The 25554-nt window shown below is 41.8% G+C and overlaps 1 pseudogene; it reads right to left on the minus strand.

Moving 5' to 3' along the window:
• Positions 1-627: 627 nt before the first annotated feature.
• On the minus strand, positions 628-25511 carry LOC129832452 (myeloid leukemia factor 1-like; annotated as a pseudogene).
• Between the last annotated feature and the right edge of the window lie 43 nt (positions 25512-25554).

Raw genomic sequence — 25554 nt, forward strand, 5'->3', positions numbered from 1 at the left:
GGCATCCATGAACCAGCATTTGAATCTCTTTTACCTATTATGTATTGTCACAGATCAGTGCAAATTGAGGAGACACATTCCATCTGAATCCTAACACCCAGATGATATTACTGACCTGGCTAATTTCTGCAGCCCTGTTAAGATAGATGGGACATATACTTTGTTACATAAACACAGAGGAGTTATGCCACTTTGTCCTGTGAAACCTTGAGGCAAGACGCCACCCCTCGGACCTAACTGCTCTTCTCCTCCCTACCTGCCTTTTAATTTCTAATTGAGAAGCCTGCATATATGGAAATTTGTTGCGTTAACATCATAGGTGATTCCGTAATATATTTTCACACTTGATATAAATGCGAGGAGACAAGTTAAACTAAATCAGGAGCACATGATGGGGCACGTGATGCGAGAGTGCGCTGGGTTCATAACATCTGTGTGTGACCTCAGACATCTGAGTCACTGACAGGTCTGTTCCAAAAATACCCTGTTAGATGTATCTGCCACACAGGCACAGTCAGCAGTGCTCCTATACAGTGATACACACACTGCTTGATGACTAATCAAATACAAGGATGTTTCGGAACCTTCAAAAAACACACTCAGTTTTAAGAATAGACTACACTACCATTTTCTTTTGAGATAAAATATTTATTTTTCAAATTGAGAATCTTATGAGTTCAAGCTATAAGAATACCATGATAAGAATATTTTAGAATGAACCGGACACTTTCATCCCAACCATAAATTCTGTGTTTTATGGTATAAATTAATAGCATGGTGAAAAACATGAGAACCCCATGTCAAATAACAATATAAAAAGGGTATTATCATTTTTTACAAAGATTACAGCAGGTAAAATACATTAATAAAACAATGGCCACTACACATAAAAAGCACACAAGTTTGACGTCTAAGTGCACTTATGGACTTCAAATGTCTAACTGCATAAATATATACGTTTGTTTCCTTTTGATGCAATCTATACAATGTGAACATGACATTTCCAAAAGCAGAAGGATAGTATTTCTGAGATAACATTGCTGTTGATCTGATGCCCAATGATATAACATGTGACACGTCTGCTCTCATGTCATGATTCTGAAATCATATATCACATATAATCGCTAGTAGCTTATGTGTGCCTGTCTTAATGCTACTTCCACAGGAGTCCTGAGCTTTCTGGAAGAAGCTTGTGTGGATCTACTCTGACAGAATGAGTGCCTGACTTGACAAGTGTTCTTTACTTTACTTGTTAGTGTGAAAATGAAAGGGTAAAAAGCATAACAACTGGGTCATTGTCTGATTTCCTGTGAGACAAAACACCTGGAAACCAAACTTGTCTTGGAGACAGGTAAAAGCATCAAAGAGCTGTTGCCTGATGTAGCTTTATTTGCTAGACATTTCTACTGCTTCGCCATGCCTGATCCTTTGACTTTAAGATCTTCGATGTGTATCTTTCTTCCTTCGGGTTTTGGGTTTGCTTTGTCCCTGAGGGGGGAAATGAGAAAGCAGACATAAATCATTCATCCATCAACCCACATTTCAATAAACCATTGATCAACTGTAGTATAATACTTGACACTTCAATCATAACCAAAATGTTCACTGATGTAGCATCCAGAAATGGTTTGTTTTGGTTTACGGCCACTCCTCCTCGAGCGGATCTGTCCTACGTGTCATTATATGACCTATGACACATGATGACTGACCTACGTCCCTGGTCGGTGCCGGTGGCGGCAGTGAGGGCTGCCCGGTGCACCACCTTAGGCTTGGGGGCCTCCAGACTGGACTTGGGGGCAAATGGTCGGAATTTAGACACCTCTTGCTGCCACTCTTCGTCAAAGGACTGCGCCTCGGCTATGAGGGGAAAGGGCAGAGGTTAGGGGTCAGGAACAGTTTAGGTATCACTCTGTGGGATGCTGTGATTAACCTGGCAAGGGGCAGTTCCTTGGAATTTGAATACCTTATTTTCTCTGAGATAGGAACATAACTGAATGTCTCAGACTATATAAACCCCAAACAGAGCTGGGATAGAATTTACTATCAGAGGATTCTCCTATGTCTTTGTTTATGACTATTCATCGAACACTGATAACCTATATGCCTTAAAATAATCCTCAAAGCATCATAAAAAACACTTCATAAATTGGTAACACTTTAATTAAAGACCGCAAGTATTATGTGTTATTGTTATAAGCATGTATGCACCTTTGTGATGTTTTATTATAAGGCTTATAATATGTTATGTCTCTTTATGTAGGACATTTTCAACAGACTCAAGTAACGATCATTATGAGATAAGACATAAGGGGGTGACACATTCTTACCTCATGTCTTACAGTGCATTAGAACCACATCATAATGCATATTACCTGCAGGGTTAAAGTAAAGTATTACCCTTTGGGGTTTTTTGGGATGCTGACGTCCTTACACTACAACTGACTTACATTCATCCAGATTCTGGAAGTCCTGGTTGAGCTCCCGTTCCCCTGTCTTCTTGTTGTGTTTTTTCTCCAGCACGTGTCCTCGGTCCTGGATGTGGTGTCCAATGGACATCTTCTCCAGACCACTCTCTGAGTCCTTCAGGGACTGCCGAGTCTCCTTAATCTAGACACGGGGACAGCCAATCAGAATGAGTTACCAAAGAGGCGATGGACAATAATGACTGAGAAAGCCAGCATCAGGAAACTCTTGCTGTGTCAGACATTCAGTGGAAGTCGGAAGTTTACATACACCTCAGCCAAATACATTTAAACTCAGTTTCACAATTCCTGACATTTAATCCTAATTTTTAATCCTAAAAATTCCCTCTTTTAGGTCAGTTAGGATCACCACTTTATTTTAAGAATGTGAAATATCAGAATAATAGTAGAGAGAATGATTTATTTCAGCTTTTATTTCTTTCATCACATTCCCAGTGGGTCAGAAGTTTACATACACTCAATTAGTATTTGGTAGCATTGCCTTTGAATTGTTTAACTTGTGTCAAATGTTTCTGGTAGCCTTCCACAAGCTTCCCACAATAAGTTGGGTGAATTTTAGCCCATTCCTCCTGACAGCTTGTGTAACTGAGTCAGGTTTGTAGGCCTCCTTGCTCACACACGCTTTTTCAACTCTGCCCACAAATGTTCTATGAGATTGAGGTCAGGGCTTTGTGATGGCCACTCCAATACCTTGACTTTGCTGTCCTTAAGCCATTTTGCCACAACTTTGGAAGTATGCTTGAGGTCATTGTCCATTTGGAAGACCTATTTGCGACCAAGCTTTAACTTCCTGACTGATGTCTTGAGATGTTGCTTCAATATATCCACATAATTGTCCTGCCTCATGATGCCATCTATTTTGTGAAGTGCACCAGTCCCTCCTGCAGCAAAGCACCCCCACAACATGATGCTGCCACCCCTGTGCTTAACGGGTTGGGATGGTGTTCTTCGGCTTTCAAGCCTCCCCCTTTTTCCTCCAAACATAACGATGGTCATTATGGCCAAACAGTTCTATTTTAGTTTTATCAGACCAGAGGACATTTCTCCAAAAAGTACAATCTTTGTCCCCATGTGCAGTTGCAAACCGTAATCTGGCTTTTTTATGTCAGTTTTGGAGCAGTGGCTTCTTCCTTGTTGAGCGGCCTTTCAGGTTATGTCGATGTTTTACTGTGGATATAGATAATTTTGTACCCGTTTCCTCCAGCATCTTCACAAAGTCCTTTGCTGTTGTTCTGGGATTGATTTGCACTTCTCGCATCAAAGTACGTTCATCTCTAGGAGACAGAACGCGTCTCCTTCCTGAGCGGTATGACGGCTGCGTGGTCCCATGGTGTTTATTCTTGCATACTATTGTTTGTACAGATGAAGGTGGTACCTTCAGGCGTTTGGAAATTGCTCCCAAGGATGAACCAGACTTGTGGAGGTCTACAATTTCATAGATTTTAGGTGTATGAAAAAAAATCTCACAAAACCCTATACACTGATTATGAACACCTGTTCTTTATGAACACCTGTTCTTTCCATGACATAGACTGAGCAGGTGAATCCAGGTGAAAGTTATGATCCATTATTGATGTCACTTGTTAAATCCACTTCAATCAGTGTAAATGAAGGGGAGGAGGCAGGTTTAATAATGATGTTTAAGCCTTGAGAAAATTGAGACACGGATTGTGGTATGTGTGCCATTCAGAGGGTGAATGTGAAAGACAAAAGATTTAAGTGCCTTTGAACGGGGTATGTTAGTAGGTGCCAGGCGCATCAGTTTTAATGTTCCAAGAACTGCAATGCTGCTGCTTTTCACACTCAACAGTTTCCCTTTGTGTATCAAGAATGGTCCACCACCCAAAGGATATCCACAACTTGACAACTGTGGGAACCATTGGAGTCTACAAGATGCTGGCCCATGTTGACTCCATGCCCCGACGAAAGGGCATCTGCTAAATGACTAAAATGTCAAATGTTTTAGATACAGATACATACTTATACTACTGTCAACAAATGTATAACTTGTCCAGTTTTTTATAAACAAAAAAATATTTGTTACATTTGCTTGTGTAAAACCTAGCAGTACTACTTATTTCTCTGAGAGAAATATAAAGCATTTTGCTAAAAAAATTGATTTGTCTCTAAAATGAAACCATCAAGTGATAGTTTAAACAAATACTGTGCATGTCTGTCATTGAACATCCCCATGCCATGATTAGATAGAGAAAAAAATACACCAATCTCTTTCATAATTTCTTTAAACAATAAAAGCTAATAAATGGATATATAGCGTTTTGGAATTAAACTCTTCTTATACTCTCTATATTACTCTGAGCGCTTGCTGTTCTCGTAAACAACTTCCTCCTTAGTGTTCAGTGCAGTATCAGCTTGGAGAGCCCTCCCCCAGCCCCTCAGCAGTATCTCTGTCCATACTTGAGTGTACATACCCCGCCGGGGGCGCGCCGTGTCTGGGAGGAGGCCTGGAACACTTTGGGGGGTTCGTCTCCAACCTTGGAATAGGTCATCACTGAGGAAGAGCTGAATGAGTGGGCGTTGGTGTTGCCGTTCGAGTCTGTGGACAGGTTCTCCTGGAAAACAACCCACACACAGATTGACGTGAGTATAAAGCCATGTAGAACCCACATGCTAAAACACTGATGAACAAAGTCTGTCATAAAAATAGAATTAATTCATTCATACCATTACGCTTCTAGTAATTCTATTTGTATGGGCTGTGTGGGGTCTGAGAAGAGACACAACGTGACTCACAAAGTTTCTGTGCATGTCCTCCATCCTGTTCCTCACGCCGAACATCATGCTGTCCAACATACTGAATGGATTCTTCGACTCCATGTCCTGCAGAGGGAACAAGAACAATGGGCCATTCAAAACTAACTTTATGGTCCATACCACCATTACAACAGACATACAATATAAAATCTCCCTCCACGCTGTACCATCATAGGGGCAAAACTTCCACTAGTCGAATTTCCACTTATTTTCCCATTGACATCAATGCATGACTGGGTGAATGCTTGACTTAAGCTAAGTAAGGATTTACAACATAGCGCATTAGCTTAACAATTATAATCATAATCTAGTTTATTAAAATCACTCATCACTATATTGGACATCTTTCATCAATCAGAGATACACGGAGAGTGATTCCTTTGTCCGCCTGGAGCGTGGACACATTCTGACGTCATCAGAGTGTGCAGCTGAACACTGTATGCTGTCATTTTTTACTAAAACATAACCAATACTCGTTAAATATATAGTACCAGTCAAAAGTTTGGACATACCTACTCATTCAAGGGTTTTTCTTTATTTTTTTAAACAATTTTCTACATTGTAGAATAGTGATGACATCAAAACTATAAAATAACACAAATGAAATCATGTAGTAACCAAAAAAAAGTGTTGAACAAATCAAAATATATTTGATATTCTTCAATGTAGCCACCCTTTGCCTTGATGACAGCTTTGCACACTCTTGGCATTCTCTCAACCAGCTTCATGTGGAATGCTTTTTCAACGGTCTAGAAGGATTTCCCACGTGACCTGTTTCAAGACACTAGGCGTATAACGTGAGTCACGACTTCACAGGAGAGCCATTTGAAAGTTTTTTATTTTGATCAAAATGCGTTTTTTGGCAGAAAGGCCTTCTGGACGTGAACTTTCATGTGCCTTAATAACAAACTTATATGTCTGTAAAAATGAATAGAATTGTTAAATGACAAGCCTTATTGGTTAAGACACAGAAAAAGCGAGCAACCTTCACACAAGTCATGATTGGCTGAGTTAATGAGTGGGCTGGACATGCCGAGAGAGGAGTTCGGATTGGTCTGCCATATAGAAGGCTTCTGTCTATTTGAGCTGGTCAGTCTGTGTTGGTAATCATGTCGAACGCTGTTTTTTAGTTTTTTTAATGTTGCTCTCCACTTTCTGGAGGATCGAGTTTTGAAATCAGTGGAATTAGAGTATGATAGCTAAAGAGATGGAGAAAACACCGGTCTCCGGATTACATCTTCAAACTAAGGGCAACTGTGGCATGGCATCCGTGACAGGGAAACGTGTCCATCATGCATGATGATGTATACAGGTAAGATAGCTAGCTACATTTTCAGATATTACACAAAAGTGGTTTCCTTTCAAGCTAAAAGTGTACTGTTAGCTAGCTAGCTAACGTTAGCTGGCTGGCTCTCTAGCTAACGTTACGTGTATGACGTTATTATTCGTATCCCAGAGCCGTTTGCTTTGCTAGTTAGAGCCTAATGTTAGCTAGCTAACATTGAACCTGGTTGGTTAGCTCCCAGCAGATTCGTGCAGGGTAGTAACAACATGATTTGGCACTATGTTCATTGTTGTTTAACTAGCTAACATTAGCTGGCTGGCTCGTTAGCTAACGTTACGTGTGTGATCTTACATGTTGTTTACCTAGCTAGCTAGCTACATGTCTTAAGCTAAAGTGTACTTTTAGCTAGCTAGCTAGCGTTAGCTGGCTCCCTAGCTAACGTTACGTGTATGACATTATTACACCCGTTGAATATGGCCGGTGTCAGTAAACTTTGGCAAAAAAGCGTAATGAAATTGTTGCCAGCAGAGCTGGTTAGGCTGTTTCCGTGTTATCCAGAGGTAAACAAATCTTCGGCCAGAGCGTTAGGTGTGCGCTCTGAACGCTCCGAGAGCTAAACGAGATGGGTGGGGCTAAAGCTTAAGAGGGTGTGAACGATGCTGAATGGGTGTAGACAAAAAGCTCTAGATAACAAAACATTCAAAGACCATTTTCTCAAAAGTGAGTTAACAAATGTATCAACTTTCAAAGCAGAACTACTTTCCCATTGTTCCTCAAAAATTCAGTGTATGATATACCATGTTGTAGCTCTGAGTCTCTACTTTTATCCAATGTAAAAAACACAATTTTACATTTTGCTACATAAGACCAAATCCAGGTGGTGAGTTACATATGTTGAGCACTTGTTGGCTGCTTTTCCTTCACTCTGCGGTCCAACTCATCCCAAAACATCTCAATTGGGTTGAGGTCGGGTGATTGTGGCGGCCAGATCATCTGATGCAGCACTCCGTCACTCTCCTTCTTGGTCAAATAGCCCTTACACAGCCTGGAGGTGTGTTTTGGGTCATTGTCCTGTTGAAAAACAAATGATAGTCCCACTAAGCGCAAACCAGATGGGATGGCGTATCGCTGCAGAATTCTGTGGTAGCCATTCTGGTTAAATGTGCCTTGAATTCTAAATAAATCACAGACAGTGTCACCAGCAAAGCACCCCCACACCATCACACCTCCTCCTCCATGCTTCATGGTGGGAACCACATATGTGGAGATCTGTTCACCTACTCTGCATCTCCATCTCAGTGGATAGATATGCTTTAGTAACGTGCATTAGTTGGGCATATGCAACCTTTGTGATTTGGAAAAAAAACATCACAACTGCAAAAATCACACTGATAAGTTAGAGTAGCTTTAGGCTGCGTCCGTTAGGGCACCCTATCCCCTTTATAGTGCATAACTTTTTACCAGGGCTAATAGGGCTTTAAATCAACATCCTGTGCATGTCATTGGGTAGAGCTCTTTGACTGTTTTACAATACTCGACCCAACCACATGATCCTAGTCTCTCTTGTAGTGGAGTGTAAGTTACAGTAACTAACCACAGGCCTCCTAGGACTGCTAGAGTGAGCTAAAGCGCTAGGCTGAGCCACCATGGGTACCAGCCAGCCAGCAGAGTTGATCTGGCCCGCTGTGGGTGCCAGCTGGGGTAATATTTGACCCAACGCCATCAACAGGAGGGGTCAACCAGCTCGTAAAACAACCAGGCCGTGTGTGCATGACCACACGCACACTGATACTGGTAGATACAATCGCACGCACACACACGTAGCCTAGTAAGCCTACACATACACTTGGTATGGGGTAAACACATGCATACTCTCACATCTTACCAATTTGGCATGGCACATGTGCACTGTGAATGTGGCCTTTGCTCAGATTCACAGTATATCAAATCAAATGTATTTATAAAGCCCTTCTTACATCAGCTAATATCTCAAAGTGCTGTACAGAAACCCAGCCTAAAACCCCAAACAGCAAGCAATGCAGGTGTAGAAGCACGGTGGCTAGGAAAAACTCCCTAGAAAGGCCAGAACCTAGGAAGAAACCTAGAGAGGAACAAGGCTATGAGGAGTGGCCAGTCCTCTTCTGGCTTTGCCGGGTGGAGATTATAACAGAACATGGCCAAGATGTTCAAATGTTCGTAGATGACCAGCAGGGTCAAATAATAATAATAATATAACAAATATTACGGTATTACGATAACTTCAGCTAGATTCAAACTTGCTGTGTGTGTCTATAAAGATATAGTGTAGGTGAGGGGGGTTAGTACTTGCCAATGGTCAGTTTAAGGCTGAAACAAGGAATGGTGCTGCATTATCGCATTTGAGTAGTCTGCCGTACTAACCGTGCTATCAACACAGCCAAAAGGCAAAAGCGACTGGCTTATCGTCTGAAAAGCAGTACAATACAGAATGAACATAGAGTGAAGAGCAGCAGCAACACAGACATAAGCACACACATATACACACACACGCTCAAAGAAGCCTGAGAAAGCAAAGCACCACTGGGGCAGGAAGGCTCATATACAAAATAGTGTCCGTCTTTACACATGTATTCAGTTTGTTCTCAGTATGTAGTCTGTAGTCTCTTTAGCTTTGTTTTCTTGTTATATTACACTGTGAATCTGAACCTTAGCCCTTCCCACATTTCCATGGGGCCTAGAACCTGCTGAATGTGCAAATTGGGAGAAAGACTATTTCAGTCCGAGCCGCTGCTCCCCTGACTCTCTACTCCAGGGTGTTTATAACCCCTGGAGGCCTGGGCAGGCATCCCAAACATCCCAACCCAAGCCAGGGGCACCGTATGTGGACACAGACACCAGAGAGAGGGAGAGAGGTTGGGCTGGTGGCTGGAGCTCAGCCTGGAGGGTGTTGAGAGAGCTATGCTCTCCATGTAATTGGGACCCGTTGCCATGGATTACAGGGGGTTTAACACTGAAAACATATCCTCGTTCTGAAAAAACCCAACGGGTGGGCAGATGGGTGGGGGGGCGGAGAGTCTGGGTCTATCTCGGTTGCTCGCTCAGCTCTTTTCCAAAGGTCAGGGTGATGTAAAACGCTCCTCGCTGCCCCTGATAGGCCTGTACATAGCACGGCGGGCCAATTATATCTCTGATTAGCATGTATAAACTAATAAATGCCCGTTACACCCACGTCAGGCATATTTTTGATGGCCGCAGAGGTTGATCGTGCAAAATGTAAAGCATTGACTCGTAGGGGCTTTAACACATTATTTTGGGGGCGGCTGTGCTACTGCTCGATTTTTTTAAACTCACGGTCCCCTTTCCCCCCTCCCAGCCTGTCATGGCATCTCGTCTTACTCTATTCCCCCCTCTCGCTGGTTAAAGTGGAGCTATGAGTCAGACAGGCCAGGGCATAGGGCTTTTATTTCAGCTTTCAGGGATTGGAGGGATATGCGAGCTGTGAAGGCATGGGTTCGAGGAACTGTTATAAACCACTGGGGAGGCTAAAGATGCCATCCTAATAAAAAATAAAAAAACTGGTCAGCAGATTGATGATACGAGGCGTAGGATAGTAGGCGTAACTTTAGCGACAAAGTGCCCATTTCCTTTTATAAATCAAAACACATGATAACGTTTTTTTTATTATGACAGATATATAAAACGCTGAGATTTATTCTTGGCTTTAATTAAAGCAGTGAAATTAAATTAACCAAAATATAACAATTTGATATTTTCTTTAATGAGCAATAAAATAAAGTGATACGAAATAAAACCAACTCCTCTGAATCCAAGGTATCTTATGAAAGATGATATTAACTAAGCAAGTAGTTGAGTGTGAAGGAAGGGAATGTGATATTCCCAAACAGCCAAACAACCTTTGAGAGAGAAGACGGAACATATTCACAGGCTGGGGGGGATCGAATGCTCAGCAAACCGGCAAAAGAAACAGCAGCTTTACTTCAACGATGCTGTGAATGTGTGGTCATGTGTGTGTGTGTGTGTACGTGCGTGAATGCGTCCGTGCGTGTGCTGATGTGTGTGTGCTCCTGTGTGCACGTATCTGATATAGGGTGCGGATTCACTAAAGCATGTGTGATACTTGAGATCGGTAGCGGAGCAATAACATCTTTCATAGCTGCTAACCCTTCTGCAGTGGGTGCCAGAGTACGCTTGCCAAGCAGATGGAAGAGCAAAAGGAACAACTCAAAACAACATCCACCCAGGGCCGGATTAATGCAGGGGCTTACCGGTGCTGAAACCACTGGGCCCAGGCCCGTGGGGGGCCCAAGTGGAAGCAAAAAATAATATATATATATATATATCCTTCGGAAAATATTCGGAACCCATGACTTTTTCCAGTTACATTACAGCCTTATTCTAAAATTGATTCAACCATTTCCCCCCCCCTCATCAATCTACACACAATACCCCATAATGGCAAAGAAAAAAATGTTTAAGAAATTGTTGCTAATTTATTTTAAAAATAAAATAATTTTAAATATTACATTTACATAAGTATTCAGACCCTTTACTCAGCACCTTTGGCAGCGATTACAGCATTGAGTCTTGAGCTTGGCACTCCCATTCTTCTCTGCAGATCCTCTCAAGCTCTGTCAGGTTGGATGGGGAGGGTAGCTGCACAGATATTTTCAGGTCTCTCCCGAGATGCTTCGATCGGGTTCAAGTCCAGGCTCTGGCTGGGCCACTCAAGGACATTCAGACTCCTGTGTTGTCTTGGCTGTGTGCTTCGGGGGTAGTCCTGTTGGAAGGTGAACCGTCGCCCCAGTCTGAGGTCCTAAGCGCTCTGGAGCAGGTTTTCATCAAGGATCTCTCTGTACTTCGTTCATCTTTGCCACGATCCTGACTAGTCTCCCAGTCCCTGTCGCTGAAAAACATCCCCACAGCATGATGCTGCCACCACCATGCTTCAACGTAGGGATAGTGCCAGGTTTCCTCCAGATGTGACGCTTGGCATTCAGGCCAGAGAGTTCAATCTTGGTTTCACCAGACCAGAGAATCTTGTTTCTCATGGTCTGAGAGTCTTTAGGTGCCTTTTGGCAAACTCCAAGCTGGCTGTCATGTGTCTTTAACTGAAGAGTGGCTTCCGTCTCCCCCGATTGCTTAGTTTGGCCGGGCAGCCTGCTCTAGGAAGTCTTGGTGGTTCCTTCTTCCATTTAAGAATGATGGAGGCCAATGGGTTCTTGGGGACCTTCAATGCTACAGACATTTTTTGGTACCCTTTCCCAGATCTGTGCCTCAACACAATCCTGTCTCAGAGCTCTACGGACAATTCCTTCGACCACATGGCTTGGTTTTTGCTCTGACATGCACTGTCAACTGCGGGACCTTATATAGACAGTTGTGTGCCTTTCCAAATCATATCCAGTCAAATGAATTTACCACAGATGGCCTCCAATCAAGTTGTAGAAACATCTCAAGGATGATCAACGGAAGCAGGATGCACCGGAGCTCAATTTTGAGTCTAATAGCAAAGGGTCTGAATACCTATGTCAATAAGGTATTTCTAAAAACCTGTTTTCGCTTTGTCATTATGGGGTATTGTGTGTAGATTGATGAGGAAAAACATTTATTTGATTAATTTTAGAATAAGGCTGTAACGTAACAAAATGTGGAAAAAGTCAAGGTGTCTGAATACTTTCCGAATGCACTGTATACTTTGCATCCCTCATTTACTCAAGTGTTTCCATTATTTTGGCAGTTACAGGTATGCCTACAGTTGGGAAGACCACAGTTTGGGCAGCATGCATGCCAAATATACAGCTTGTTGCATTGTGGCTATAGACATATACCCCGTAGAAGGGTTTTGTAACCTCTTACCCTGGCAATTTGACTGTTAATCTCATGGGTACACTAGCAATGGATGCCAGTTCTGACCTGAATGCGAACTCCCATCTATGGATTATATTTCTATGGATGGTTGCAGCTGTTGCTTCGCAGATTTTAAAATACAATCGCAGGAAAAATGTACAGTTTGGAAAGAAATTCCTACTGCTGAAAAGAGAAGACTAATCAGTCTGTAGAACCAATAGAAACTATTTTATATTTAAAAAAAGCAAAGTTGATTTCTTAATCTGGCCCTGCATCCACCAGTAGCTTTTGAAAGATCCCTACAACAGCGCACTGCTACAGAACTAGCCACCGCTGTGCACAGTGCACCACACGCTCTTACCAACAACACCTTCGACTGTGAGCTAGCTAGCTACAGTAGCGCTCTTTAAAGCGCTCTAAAACAGTGTCTGCCTCACAAATGGCACCCTATTCCCAATGTAGTGCTCTACTAATGACCTGTGTAGTGCACTAATTTAGGGAATAGGGTGCCATTTGGGAAGTACACAGTCTCTCTGTGCTGTACTCAACAAGAGGCCACTTGGCGTGCTTGCCTCTGAGGAGAGAGGAGAGGACTAATAAAAAGTTACAGGGTCGCGAGCAGCAAGATAGAGCTGAGGCTGGTGTCCGTTGAAAGTAATTACCAGGGATAAATATACTGGGCACACGGGGAGGGGTGCAGGATTAGTGAAAAAGTTCAGGGACTAAGTTTAGCACCTCAGGGCTTCTAAAACAGGGCAGCTGCCTGGTCATCATGAGACCTTTATACTGGGAGAGAAGGTGTCTTCAGGGGAAATGGGAGCAAAGGCCCATTAGACAGATCTCGGTCATGATCATTAGGCACCAAACGGAAGAAAACGGACTGAAAAAGGGAGAGACAGCTTGAACTTGTCCAATAAGAAAATTTGCAGAATCTGTTGCAAAACGTTTTAGAACATTTTCATGTCCTAATGAATATGACCATTAGACCATCGACCAATCCTCAAGAAGGGCTTTAGTTTTTGAGCAGTGGCGGTCGGTGCCGTTTAAAGTTGCAAAGAGAGGGTATATTACTGGAAACTTTCTAAGTTTACCAGTATACTACCAGAATGTTGGTATCATTCAATGATTTTATCTAATATATCACAAGACATCTAGTGGCCATTTTGGGTACTTCCGATTTTTACAGGTGTCTAATTATCTCTTGCTCTCTTTCTGGTCTTATCACATGTAAAATATACCAAACAATTCAATAACATGATTTTCAAATAAAACATTTAATGACAAAGCTGTAAACATTAATATAAACCATCAACTGAGTTAATACCATTGGTTTCAGCCTGAAATATCCCTTGTATTTGTTTTTGTTTCTTTTTCTTTTCTTGAACCATATGGTCTATTTACTAAAAACTCATGGACAATATAGACACAGAATAAAATGAATACTATATGATAAAAAAATAAAAAAAGTTATTCAAGTATAATTGACCAAAGTTACAATAGATTGCCATAGATTTTCTGTTAATGACCAAAATTACTGAAAAGTCCGGTAACTTTGGTAAACTACGGGTCGATTTGCAACCCTAGTGCTGTTTAAGATTAGGGAGAATTTTATTTTTAATGAGCATGGCCTTATTTATATTATAGCATAATATAAATAATTATTTTTTATTTATTTTATTTCACCTTTATTTAACCAGGTAGGCTAGTTGAGAACAAGTTCTCATTTACAACTGCGACCTGGCCAAGATAAAGCATAGCAGTGTGAACAGACAACAACACAGAGTTACACATGGAGTAAACAATAAACAAGTCAATAACACAGTAGAAGGAAAAAATGAGTCTATATACATTGTGTGCAAAAGGCATGAGGAGATAGGCAATAAATAGGCCATAGGAGCGAATAATTACAATTTAGCAGATTAACACTGGAGTGATAAATCATCAGATGATCATGTGCAAGTAGAGATACTGGTGTGCAAAAGAGCAGAAAAGTAAATAAATAAAAACAGTAAGGGGATGAGGTAGGTAAATTGGGTGGGCTGTTTACAGATGGACTATGTACAGCTGCAGAGATTGGTTAGCTGCTCAGATAGCAGATGTTTAAAGTTGGTGAGGGAGATAAAAGTCTCCAACTTCAGCGATTTTTGCAATTCGTTCCAGTCACAGGCAGCAGAGAACTGGAAGAAAAGGCGGCCAAATGAGGTGTTGGCTTTTGGGATGATCAGTGAGATATACCTGCTGGAGCGCGTGCTACGGGTGGGTGTTGTTATCGTGACCTGTGAACTGAGATAAGGCGGAGCTTTACCTAGCATGGACTTATAGATGACCTGGAGCCAGTGGGTCTGGCGACGAATATGACAGTGGGTCTAGCGAGACTATAATATGACTATAATATTCATACGAGTCATTCATATGAATGGAATATGAATGACAGTCATTCATATTCCATTCACCCAGCTCAATGTAACATTGATAGGTTTGGCTAGTAGCCTACTACATGATACTGAAATTACCTATACCCATCATAAAGTTGCTACAACCTAGCCTAAAAATGTAAGTTTATAACGTAGTTGCAAAGGTTTGAGAGACAAATTTGAGTAATCAAGGTGACAAACAGTGATGCATTCAATACTGCCTTGCACACTCTTGCCTGCATCTAGCTGATCTGGGGTGTGTAATCATTAGTCCAAACAGTTGCACCTCCTGAGTTGCTGACCTGTTGCACAGGTCAGCCTGTTGCACAGGTTGCTCTATAACCACTGTGATTATTATTTGACCCGGCTGGTCATCTATGAATGTTTGAACATCTTGAAGAACAATCTGGTCTTAATGACCATGTACTCTTATAATCGTCACCTGGCACTGCCAGCAGAGGACTGTCCACCCCTCAGAGCCTGGTTGCTCTCTAGGTTTCTTCCTTGATTCCAACCTTTTTGGGGTGTTTTTCCTATCCACCATGTGCTTCTACATCTGCATTGCTTGCTCTCTAGGGTTTTAGACTGGGTTTCTGTATAAGCACTTTGTGACAACTGCTGATGTAAAAATGGCTTCATAAATATATTTGATTGATTGATTCTGTTTTGCAAATAAAACAAGAGTTTCTATTGGACAAATTTAGGTAGGTCCCTCCCTGTTTTGTTCTGTTTGCTTCCATTTAAGAATTGTTTTGCAACAGAATTGAATACACCTTTAATCACCCGCACACACAGTTCACTTTTATAGCAGCAACACACAGCATCACTTGCTCTCACCTTTTCCCCTTCACTTGTGAACTCCAGTGCACAACAAAACAGCTGTCTGTGACAAGGCGCAAAAACCTCTCCAAGACAAACATTTATACCATAACCGCTACACAGCCTACATTGTTGTCACCATATTAATGCTATTGTCGCCTCCCGAGTGGCGCAGTGGTCTAAGGAACTACATCGTAGTGCTAGCTGTGCCACTAGAGATTCTGGGTTCGAGCCCAGGCTCTGTCGCAGCCGGCCGCGACCGGGAGACCCATGGGGCGGCGCACAATTGGCCCAGCATCATTAGGGAGGGTTTGGCTGGCAGGGATATCCTTGTCTCATCATGCACTAGCGACTCCTGTGGCGGGCCGGGCGCAGTGCACGCTGACCAGGTCGCCAGGTGTACGGTGTTTCCTCCGACAAATTGGTGCGGCTGGCTTCCGGGTTGGATGGGCATTGTGTCAAGAAGCAGTGTGGCTTGGTTGGGTTGCGTTTCGGTTGGGTTGCTCTCGACCTTCGCTTCTCCCGAGTCCATAAAAATACATTTTATTTTATTAATTCTATTGTCAACAAACTAGAAATAATGTGTTAGTAAACCCACTATCCAATCCATGTGTACAATCAGGCAGTAGTGTACAGCAAGCAGATTAGCAGTTACACCAGCGGGCCCTGTTGACAATACATCAATAAAACAGAAAGCTTACCTTGACTTGGAAGAGTTGCAGTGTTGGATAGCCTTAGCCAGCTAGCTAACATAAAAAGCATTCCACTCTGTTCGTTTGAGTCAGGTTGTTGAGTAGGCTGTATTAGCTGCGTTAGCTAAGTGAAAGGTAAACTAAGAATAAGAAAAAGTACAATGAAATATAACTCTGCTGCTTCTCCTTCATTTTTGATTAAGTTAATTTGTTCAAAACTGTTAAACTATTATCTTTCTCACTCTGAGTCAACTACTCACCACACTCTATATACTGCATTGCTAGCTAGCTGTAGCTTATGCTTTCATTACCAAATTTGTAATCTGATCCTTTGATTGGCTGGACAACATGTCAGTTCATACTTCAAGAGCTCTGATAGGTTGGAGGAAGTACTCCAGAAGTCATTATAATCATTAGGTCTATAGAAGGGGGTGAGAACCATGAGCCTCCTAGGTATTGTATTGAAGTCAATGTACCCAGAGGAGGACGGAAAATAGCTGTCCTCCGGCTACGCCCTCGTGCTATCCTCTAGTAGGTCTACATTGAGGCCAATGTAGACCTTCATTACAAAACAGTGTGCTTTAAATCAGTTATTTGGTGATGTGAATATATTTAGTATAGTTTTATCTAAAAATGATAACTTAAATGTAACTATTTTTTCCCCCTGAAATTCACAGAGTAGGATGGTCCTCCCCGTCCTGCTCTGAGGAGCTTCCAATATACCCCTACTCGATGTAAAACGACACAACCATGTTTTGTCACATCTCTTATCTCTCCCATGTCTGAAATGTGTAAAAATATTTTACTTCAAATGTGGTTAAATTGATAGATATTGTAACACGCCCCCTAAACTAAAAAAAAAAGCAGAATATGCCTGGCTGGAGGGGGGAAGGGCCACATAAGCTTATGTAACCCAATATTGCAAGCTCTGATAATACAAGTAGTCAGTTGTCTGCACTACATACACAGACAGCATTAATTAGCATCTTGGAAATATAGACCTGTAAATACAGAGATACAATAGAAGGAATGTATTCACACCCATTCACTTCTTTCCACATTTTGTTGTGTTACAGCTTGAATTAAAAACGTATTAAATATAGATGTTTTTGTCACTGCCCTACACACAATACCCCATAATGTCAAAGTGGAATAATGTTTTTCGAAATAAGTTCAGGAGTAAACATTTGCTTAACCAGTCACATAAGTTGCATGAACTACCTCAAAGACCAGGGAGGTTTTCCAATGCCTTGCAAAGAAGGTACCTATTGGTAGATGGGTAAAAATGTAAAAAGCAGACATTGAATATCCCTTTGAGAATGGCGAAATTATTAATTCCACTTTGGATGGTGTATCAAGACACGCAGTCACTACAAAGATACAGGCATCCTTCCTAACTCAGTTGCCAGAGAGGAAGGAAACCGCTCAGGGATTTCACCAGGAGGCCAATGACTTTAAAACTGTTTAATGGATGTGATAGAAGAAAACTGAGTATGGATCAACAACATTGTAGTCACTCCACAATACTAACCTAATTGAAAGAGTGAAAAGAATGAAGCCTGTACAGAGTAAAAAATATTCCAAAACATGCATTCTGTTTGCAACAAGGCACTAAAGTAATACTGCAAAAACATGTGGCAAAGAAATTAAGCGTCATGTTAGGGGCAAATCCAATAAAACACATTACGGAGTACCACTCCATATTTTCAAGCATAGTGGTGGCTGCATCATGTTATGAGTATGCTTGTAATCGTTAAGGACTGGGGAGTTTGTCAGGATAAAAACTAAACAGAATGTAGCTATGCACAGGCAAAATCCTAGAGGGAAACCTGGTTCAGTCTGCTTTCCACCAGACACTGGGAAATTAATTCACCTTTCAGCAGGACAATAACCTAAAACACAAGGCCAAATCTACACTGGAATTGCTTACCAAGAAGACAGTGATTGTTCCTGAGTGGCCGAGTTACAGTTCTGACTTAAATCTGCTTGAAAATCTATGGCAAGACTTGAAAATAGTTATCTAGCCATTGCTACAATTTACAACAACCAATTTGACAGAGCTTGAAGAATTTTGAAAGAATAATGGTCAAATATTGTACAATCCATGTGTGCAAAGCTCTTAGAGACTTACACAGAAATGCTCACAGCAGTAATCACTGCCAAAGGTGATTCTAACATGTATTGACTCCGGGGTGTGAATACTTATGTAAATTAGATATTTCTGTATTTCATTTTCAATAAATGTGCAAATATTACTAAAACATGTTTTCACTTTGTCATTATGGGGCAGTGTGTAGATTTGTGAGAGAAAACAACAATATATCTAATTTTGAATTCAGTCTGTAACACAACAAAATATGGAATAAGTAAAGGGGTATGAATTCTTTCTGAAAACAGAGTATGAATATTATGATTTTTGCTAGCTGATTAATAGACAACTTTGCTGTCATTCAGTGCTGCATAGTCCTGCCTGACAGAGATGCATACACTAACACGTTTATGTTGTGGCTATTGTAATCTCATCGGCTCTAAGAAAAACAATTGGGTTCAGACACTGAAAACTCTCATTGTGGATTTTATTTGTTCAGCCCCTACTCTTGCAATAGAACCTGACACTCATTGACAAGAAATTCCATCAACTTAGTGGGCCTTCAAATGACATAGGAATGGCAGCTCTCCAATGTCAAGGCCTTCCCAAATCTCCCAGTCTGCCCTGGAGTCGCCATACATGTTGACATGGTGACATTATAGGTATGGGGAGGATGTAACCACATATGATGACAAGCTCATAAGGCAGGTGTTCCCCACATTGAACCAACACAACCTGACACTCATTGACGAGAAATGCCATCAACTTACTGGGCTTTCACATATGATAGGATTTGCACCTCTTCAATGTCAATGCCATCCTGAATCTCCCAGTCCTCGATAGGTCCACTCCACAAACAGTCCTCCCCTCTGGTAGTTACTATAGACAGAGACATCATGGAATTGGACTGTCACATGTCAGTAGGCCGTTCAATAGCCAAAATGCCACCTGGAAAGTGCTGCCGTGCATTGCCATCATATGTACCTATTTTGCGATGGCTGGCCAGCCCATGTCATACCGGAACTGGACTTGCATGTAAAGAATAAGCTTTCATGTTGGGGTGACTCATGCATTGGTCTGGGAAACTGTGCAGTAATCCCAACATCCCTTTAAGGATATATGCCATCTAGGGCAAACAAGAGGCCCCTTAGGACGGTCAAACTGAAACAAAGATGCTATATGTCAGGGCTGCCCAACCCTCTTCCTGCAGATCTACCGTCCCGTGGGTTCAGTCTAACCCTAATTTAACACACCTGATTCTACTAATTAGCTGCTCAACAAGACCTTAACTAGCTGAATCAGATATGCTAAATTAGGGTTGGACTGAAAACCTACAGGACAGTAGATCTCCAGGAAGAGGGTTGGGCAGCCCTGCTGTATGTGATTGTGTATGGTGGCTGGGGATTGACTGTGAGATAGTGGTCTTTGTGCACCATGCTTGACCAGCGCCACCTCCTCTGCAAACCCTTTACAGTCCATCAAAGCCCAGGGATCATCTTTAAATGTACAGTGTGTGGAGCTGTGCTACGTCCATCATAACACTTCTTCCTGAGGTCGCCATCACTGGTTCTGTCACCCTCATCTCCCCCTGGTCCTGCCCCAGACTGTATTCACAGCCAACTACCCACAGTCAATATCGTCCAAATTATCATCCTACCCGACTTCCAGAAGAATATTACGGAATTTGTAGGACGTGAACTGCAGGAATTGTGACAAATTAAAAACTAAATTAAGCATTGGAAAGGTCTATGGGCAGGTCTGTATGTGACAGCCCTTTCACAGACTCTCCTTCACAACCCGACAACTAACCATTTCACGACTGAAGTATCCCCAAGATCATTCAGGCTGAGAAAACATTCAAATTAGTCAAAGGGTCTCATTGGCTTCAGGGTTGGCCTCAATTAGAATTGAAGTCAGTCAATTCAGGAAGTGATTTGAATTAAAAATTCTAAAATGTTAAAACTTTTTACATGAATAGCTTTTCCTTTTCAGTTTGTTGAGAAGTCATTGAAAATTGATGCCCTTTTTTCAATAATTGAATTGGAATTTCAGTTTACTTTCTTGAACTGACCGCCTTCAATTCAAATTGAGCCCAACCCTGGTTGGCATGCAAGCTGCACCTCCTGAGAGTCTGCACCCAACTGTTGTAGAATTGGAAACTGATCACCACACAGCCCCAATATCCTGCCCATCATACAGGAAGGATAGCTTGCCTAGAATGGCCAGTTACCAATGCAAGCTGGTCAGGCCCCAGAACTACAACCACTATTGGCTACTTTGTCTCCTCACCCTGTTAGGACACACTCATGTCCTGGTCACCTCAAAGACTTTGAATCAACCATGCACACTTAGTTTCAGTGGGGAAAGAGGGAAAAGGTTAGCGCTGTACATATATGCTACTAGAGTGACTGAATGTTGTATTACAGGTTGCTTTCCTGTTACTTGGTTACGCTACTATGTGCTTGTGTCATCAAAGGTTTGTTATTATATTTTTCAGAATTGCCCATTGTAAGTGTGTGAATGAGATTGAAACATGAACACACATTGAAAAGCTATTTGGATCTGGTATTCAAACAACAGAGGCAGTGGCAGTGCCACCCATAGTCCTAGATATGCCAAGATGAAACCTTTTTAAAGACAGAATAACACATTCAATCCAAAATTAACAAGGGCAAATTATATGCAGGCGAAGGTGTTTGAATGTAATCATGTTTACCATACTGGATTCCGAATAAAATGGATTTACACCAAATCAGTCTTTATGGGCATGAGTGTTGTATACAATTATGGGAAAAAATCGAATCTAATTCCGATGTCGGCGCCCACTTGCTTTACTTAGAGCAGATTACACTAGCCACAACATCAAAAAACATATGTAACTGTATGCACTTTTGTCAGGCAGGATGATACATCACTAAATGAGAGCACATTTGACATGGAAAGTTAGAATTTAAGCACGTAGCAAAAAGTAAAGCTTACATTCATCATAAATATTTATAGCTGACATTTCCGCCTCTTGTATCTCTGTGTTTACAGGTTTATATTACCAAGATGCATTACGATATCCTAATGCCGTTTGTTTGTTTGTGTATGTATGTAGACCAGACAACTGACTGCTTGTATTTTAAAATGTTGCGATATCAGAGCTTGCAATATTGGGTTACATGAGCTTATGCGGCCCATTCCCCCTACAGCCAGGCATTATTCTGTACTTTTTGAATTTAGGGGGTGTGTCAAAATATCTATAAATTTAACCACTTTTGCAAAAAATATTTGGACACAACTATCCATTTCATAAATGGGAGACATTAGGGATGTGAAAAAACATGGTTGTGCTTTGTTCTACTTTGGGTAAGGGCATTGAAAAAAATGTGGTGGCCTTCCCACCAGCCTACATGGTCTATTTGCCTTCTGATAGAAAATGCATCTAACTGCATTGCAAAGCTGAGCTAATAGGCTAGTGTTTAAATGTAATGAAACTGTAATTCAGTATTGTTCAAATTTACAGAGAAAATTAACCACACACTGAATCCTAACTTTGCACATGCTTAACTTTGCAATCATGCATTGATGCCAATGGATGATTTGCACAAAAACGTTATGCACAAGGATCTCAAGTCAGGATTCAGGCCTATGAGAAAACAGAACTAGATTGTGATAAACTCATAACCAATGCTGTCGTGAGAAACGTGTACAGTGTGTCCTTCCTGATTTGCTGCATGTAACCATGGGCCAAACAGCTATGAAAACAAACATGTCTGTTTTGACTTGTCTTTTCAACAGCTTGGGCAGCAGGGTCCTCAAGAGGGCCATTGGTGTGTTTGAGTGAGAAAGCAGTGTGTCAGTGGAACAATGCTCTAAATATACCCTCCTCAGGCCAAAGATAGCTGGCCAGAGAGGCGAGGGGGTTGCCCTTCTACAACCCACCACACTCTCCAGTGCCCCAGCAAGCAGCAGCAGAGGTTCAATAAGCACTTCAGCATCGCTGGCCTGACCTGGCAGCAGGGGGGATCCGGTTACACGTCCATGGCCATTTTCCATCACGACCCCGGTAAACCTAAGCCCTTTTCTTTTTTCTCTCTTTCGGCTGGTCAGCGTTCTTGTTTGTTTGAATGCTGGACGCTGAAATGAGGGGGGTGGGTGGAGGGGGGTGAGTTGTGGTGAAGGTGTTTGGGTTCCTTCACTCACTGACATAGATTAAGAGGACAGTATGTACGCCAATACCAGGAACTGACCAACTCCTGGGCCAAGGATATGATTTCACACCTTCACCAAGAGAGTACGAGTGAATGGGGAGAATCTACAATGTAGTGGGAGGTATGGTCGCCAGTTTCTGTTTCTCAAGCCAAGAGAACATAGCCTGGTCCCAGATCTGTTTGTGCAGACAAATGTTTGGAATGATAAGGAGTTGACATGATAGAACAAACAGATAAGAAGAACAAATCCAAAGGGAAATGCTCTCCAAGTAAGAAGACCAGCTTAATGATAGGGTATGAACTAGAGGCACTGAAGCAGTCACCTGTTTGAGATTCAAACCAACAACCCTCTCCTGACCTGACATATCCTGGTCAGGATCTGTATGTGCTTTAGCCAATATCGATACTCCCAGGCTACTTGTGTCATGCACATTGAGCATAGGAAATGCACTTTACAAATGTATTATTGTTATTATTATGTGTGGGACCTAACCTGGTTCACCATAACAACACATTGGCCCTAGTAACCCTACCCCAGTCAGTGTGTCACAGTCAAAGCAGCAGTCCTCACCCTGTGGTCCTCCCGTGGCACCATGCTAGAGTTGAATTGGCCCCCGGATACGTGGCCCCTGTCCCGCCCGCCAGTCAGACTGGGCATGAAGTCCCGACCGAAGGGCTCTGAGAAACTCCGCATCATCTGTTGTACACGGGTATTGTGTGCTTGGAATGGATCCCTGTGGAGAAGACAAAGAAAAGAGAGGGAATTAGCCTCAACGTTCCCAGAGATGCCGGTTCTGTAATTCTTTGCAGAATTGATGACTGTGCTAATGAGTGAAAAACAAATGGTCCTACCTTGACGAGCTGTATATTGGAATAAGGGAAAGGGTAGGGAGACAAAGGAGGGAATGAAACTTCTTAACACCAGGCATTCACCATTTCATAATTTACTGTCTGTCATACAACCAAATCCACAATTAATATGAGTAGGCGTAGTTATATTAGTTATCAATTAGTGGAACACCTCCCCAAACACTTCAATAAAGGAGGCAGTGTTGCTCCGCCTTGTTTCTTAGGTCAAATCAGTGATCGGCATTTTTTTTTCTGTGTGAAAATAGTACAAATAGTCATAGCTAGATGTGGGATGGATGGGGGGGGGGGGTTCGGGGACAACCGGAAGGTTTTGGGTGTTCGGAGCGGCTTCACTTCTGTGTAGAATGTATGTTTTAAAAAAGAAAATTCTAATAATAAAAATAGTAATAGCAAGAACATGCAACTGGGCATTGCAAGGGGAGGGCTGGTTTGTGGACTGAAGATGGGGGTTGTAAGGTGACATTTATCAGATTTTATTGCAGGCCTAAGATATGACAAGGATCTAGGCCAGGTGTTTAATAGATATTCCATTCTCTCACTTATCCTGGGGAATGGGTCACAGCATCTATTCACCAATGAAAAACATGAAGCAATGTTTTGCTGACACCGGTATGTTTTGAGTAGTAAGTACCATGCTATTACTGTAGCCTACATGTTAACCAGTAGCTATTGACACACATCAAACATCGACTTCGGTGTGCCTTCGTTGTCATTTAAATTATTTAGAATATGACTCTATATGTACACATGGGGCATAAGTCTCCAAGGTGCAGGGCAGAGTACAGGCAGGTAGCCATGCAGCAAGTGATAGCTGTTCAGCAGTCTGATGGCCTGGAGATATAACCAGTTTTTCAGTCTGGAACTGCTTATATAAGGATTTTGGCTATGCCGATAACAAAGCATTGGAATTGGGCACACAATTTCCCCATAATAATATCTTCAACCTATTGATTGTGAATGCAGCTCTTAAAATATAACATTGTAGATAATAGCCTACATAGTGTCATTGTAGACACGGGGTGGGTAGCATACAGTCGTTCTTGTCTATTTTCTGAGACAATGTGTCATGTTCAAAGTGGTGTTGACTTTTGACTGGTATTTAAAATAAACATTATTTTTCGAGAAAAATATTCAGACAGTCGAATGAATGAGTGGCAGAATCGAATAATTATACTACTTACGACAAGAAAGGGTCCTCGTCAAATTCCCTGAGAAGACTGTTAAACATTTCCACGGGTGTTGGACGGGGAAAGTGAAGTATGAAATATCTCTTTTCTGTCTCCTGCTATGAAGCGGCTCCTACGACCGGTGTGTGAACGTGACAGCCCCCCGCGCTCGGTGTCAATGAAGTTACCATCGAAACTTGCTACATTTTAGAACGTTGAGCTGATGAACAAACAGCCACATGACCTCTGACGAACCCTCCGATTGGCTGGCTATTCAAAGCTCGAGCAGGATCTATCAGAACAACGCCATGTTGTCGGTAGCTGTGGTGACAACGGAGCTCGCTCTATAAAAACAATATTCGAAGTTTTGCCTTAACTATTTTACCAGCGTGTCACAATACCATAACGTTCTAAATTTTCTTGAAAAGCTGTCAGTGCTATTATATGATACATTATCAGTACTTGTTGCATGTACAACTTGTGTAAATGCTATCATGAACTGATTTTAGCCAGAGTACGGCTGGGGATTGACTACATTGTTTGAATGGAATGTTAGCATATTGGCAGTTATTGAAAATTGTATAATGGAATAATCCCCCTCTAAGATTGTCTAGCAAGCTAACACACATACAGTGCTGATACATTCTCCACATTCATTATTTTACACAATCTTATCACTGGCAAACTATAACGTTATTGATAATAGCCTACACTACTGACTCATTGTAGACAAGGGGTGATTACAGTCGTAATTGTCCTTTATCTTTATATGTGTCATGTTCAAAGTGGTGTTGATTTTTGACTGATATTTAAAATAAATATAATTTTTCTAGAAAAATCTTCAGACAGTCGATTGATGAGTGGCAGAATACAATATTGATACTACTTACGAGAAGAAAGGGTCCTCGTCAAATTCCC

The sequence above is a fragment of the Salvelinus fontinalis genome, chromosome 33, assembly GCF_029448725.1.
Source record: "Salvelinus fontinalis isolate EN_2023a chromosome 33, ASM2944872v1, whole genome shotgun sequence".
NCBI lineage: Eukaryota > Metazoa > Chordata > Actinopteri > Salmoniformes > Salmonidae > Salvelinus > Salvelinus fontinalis.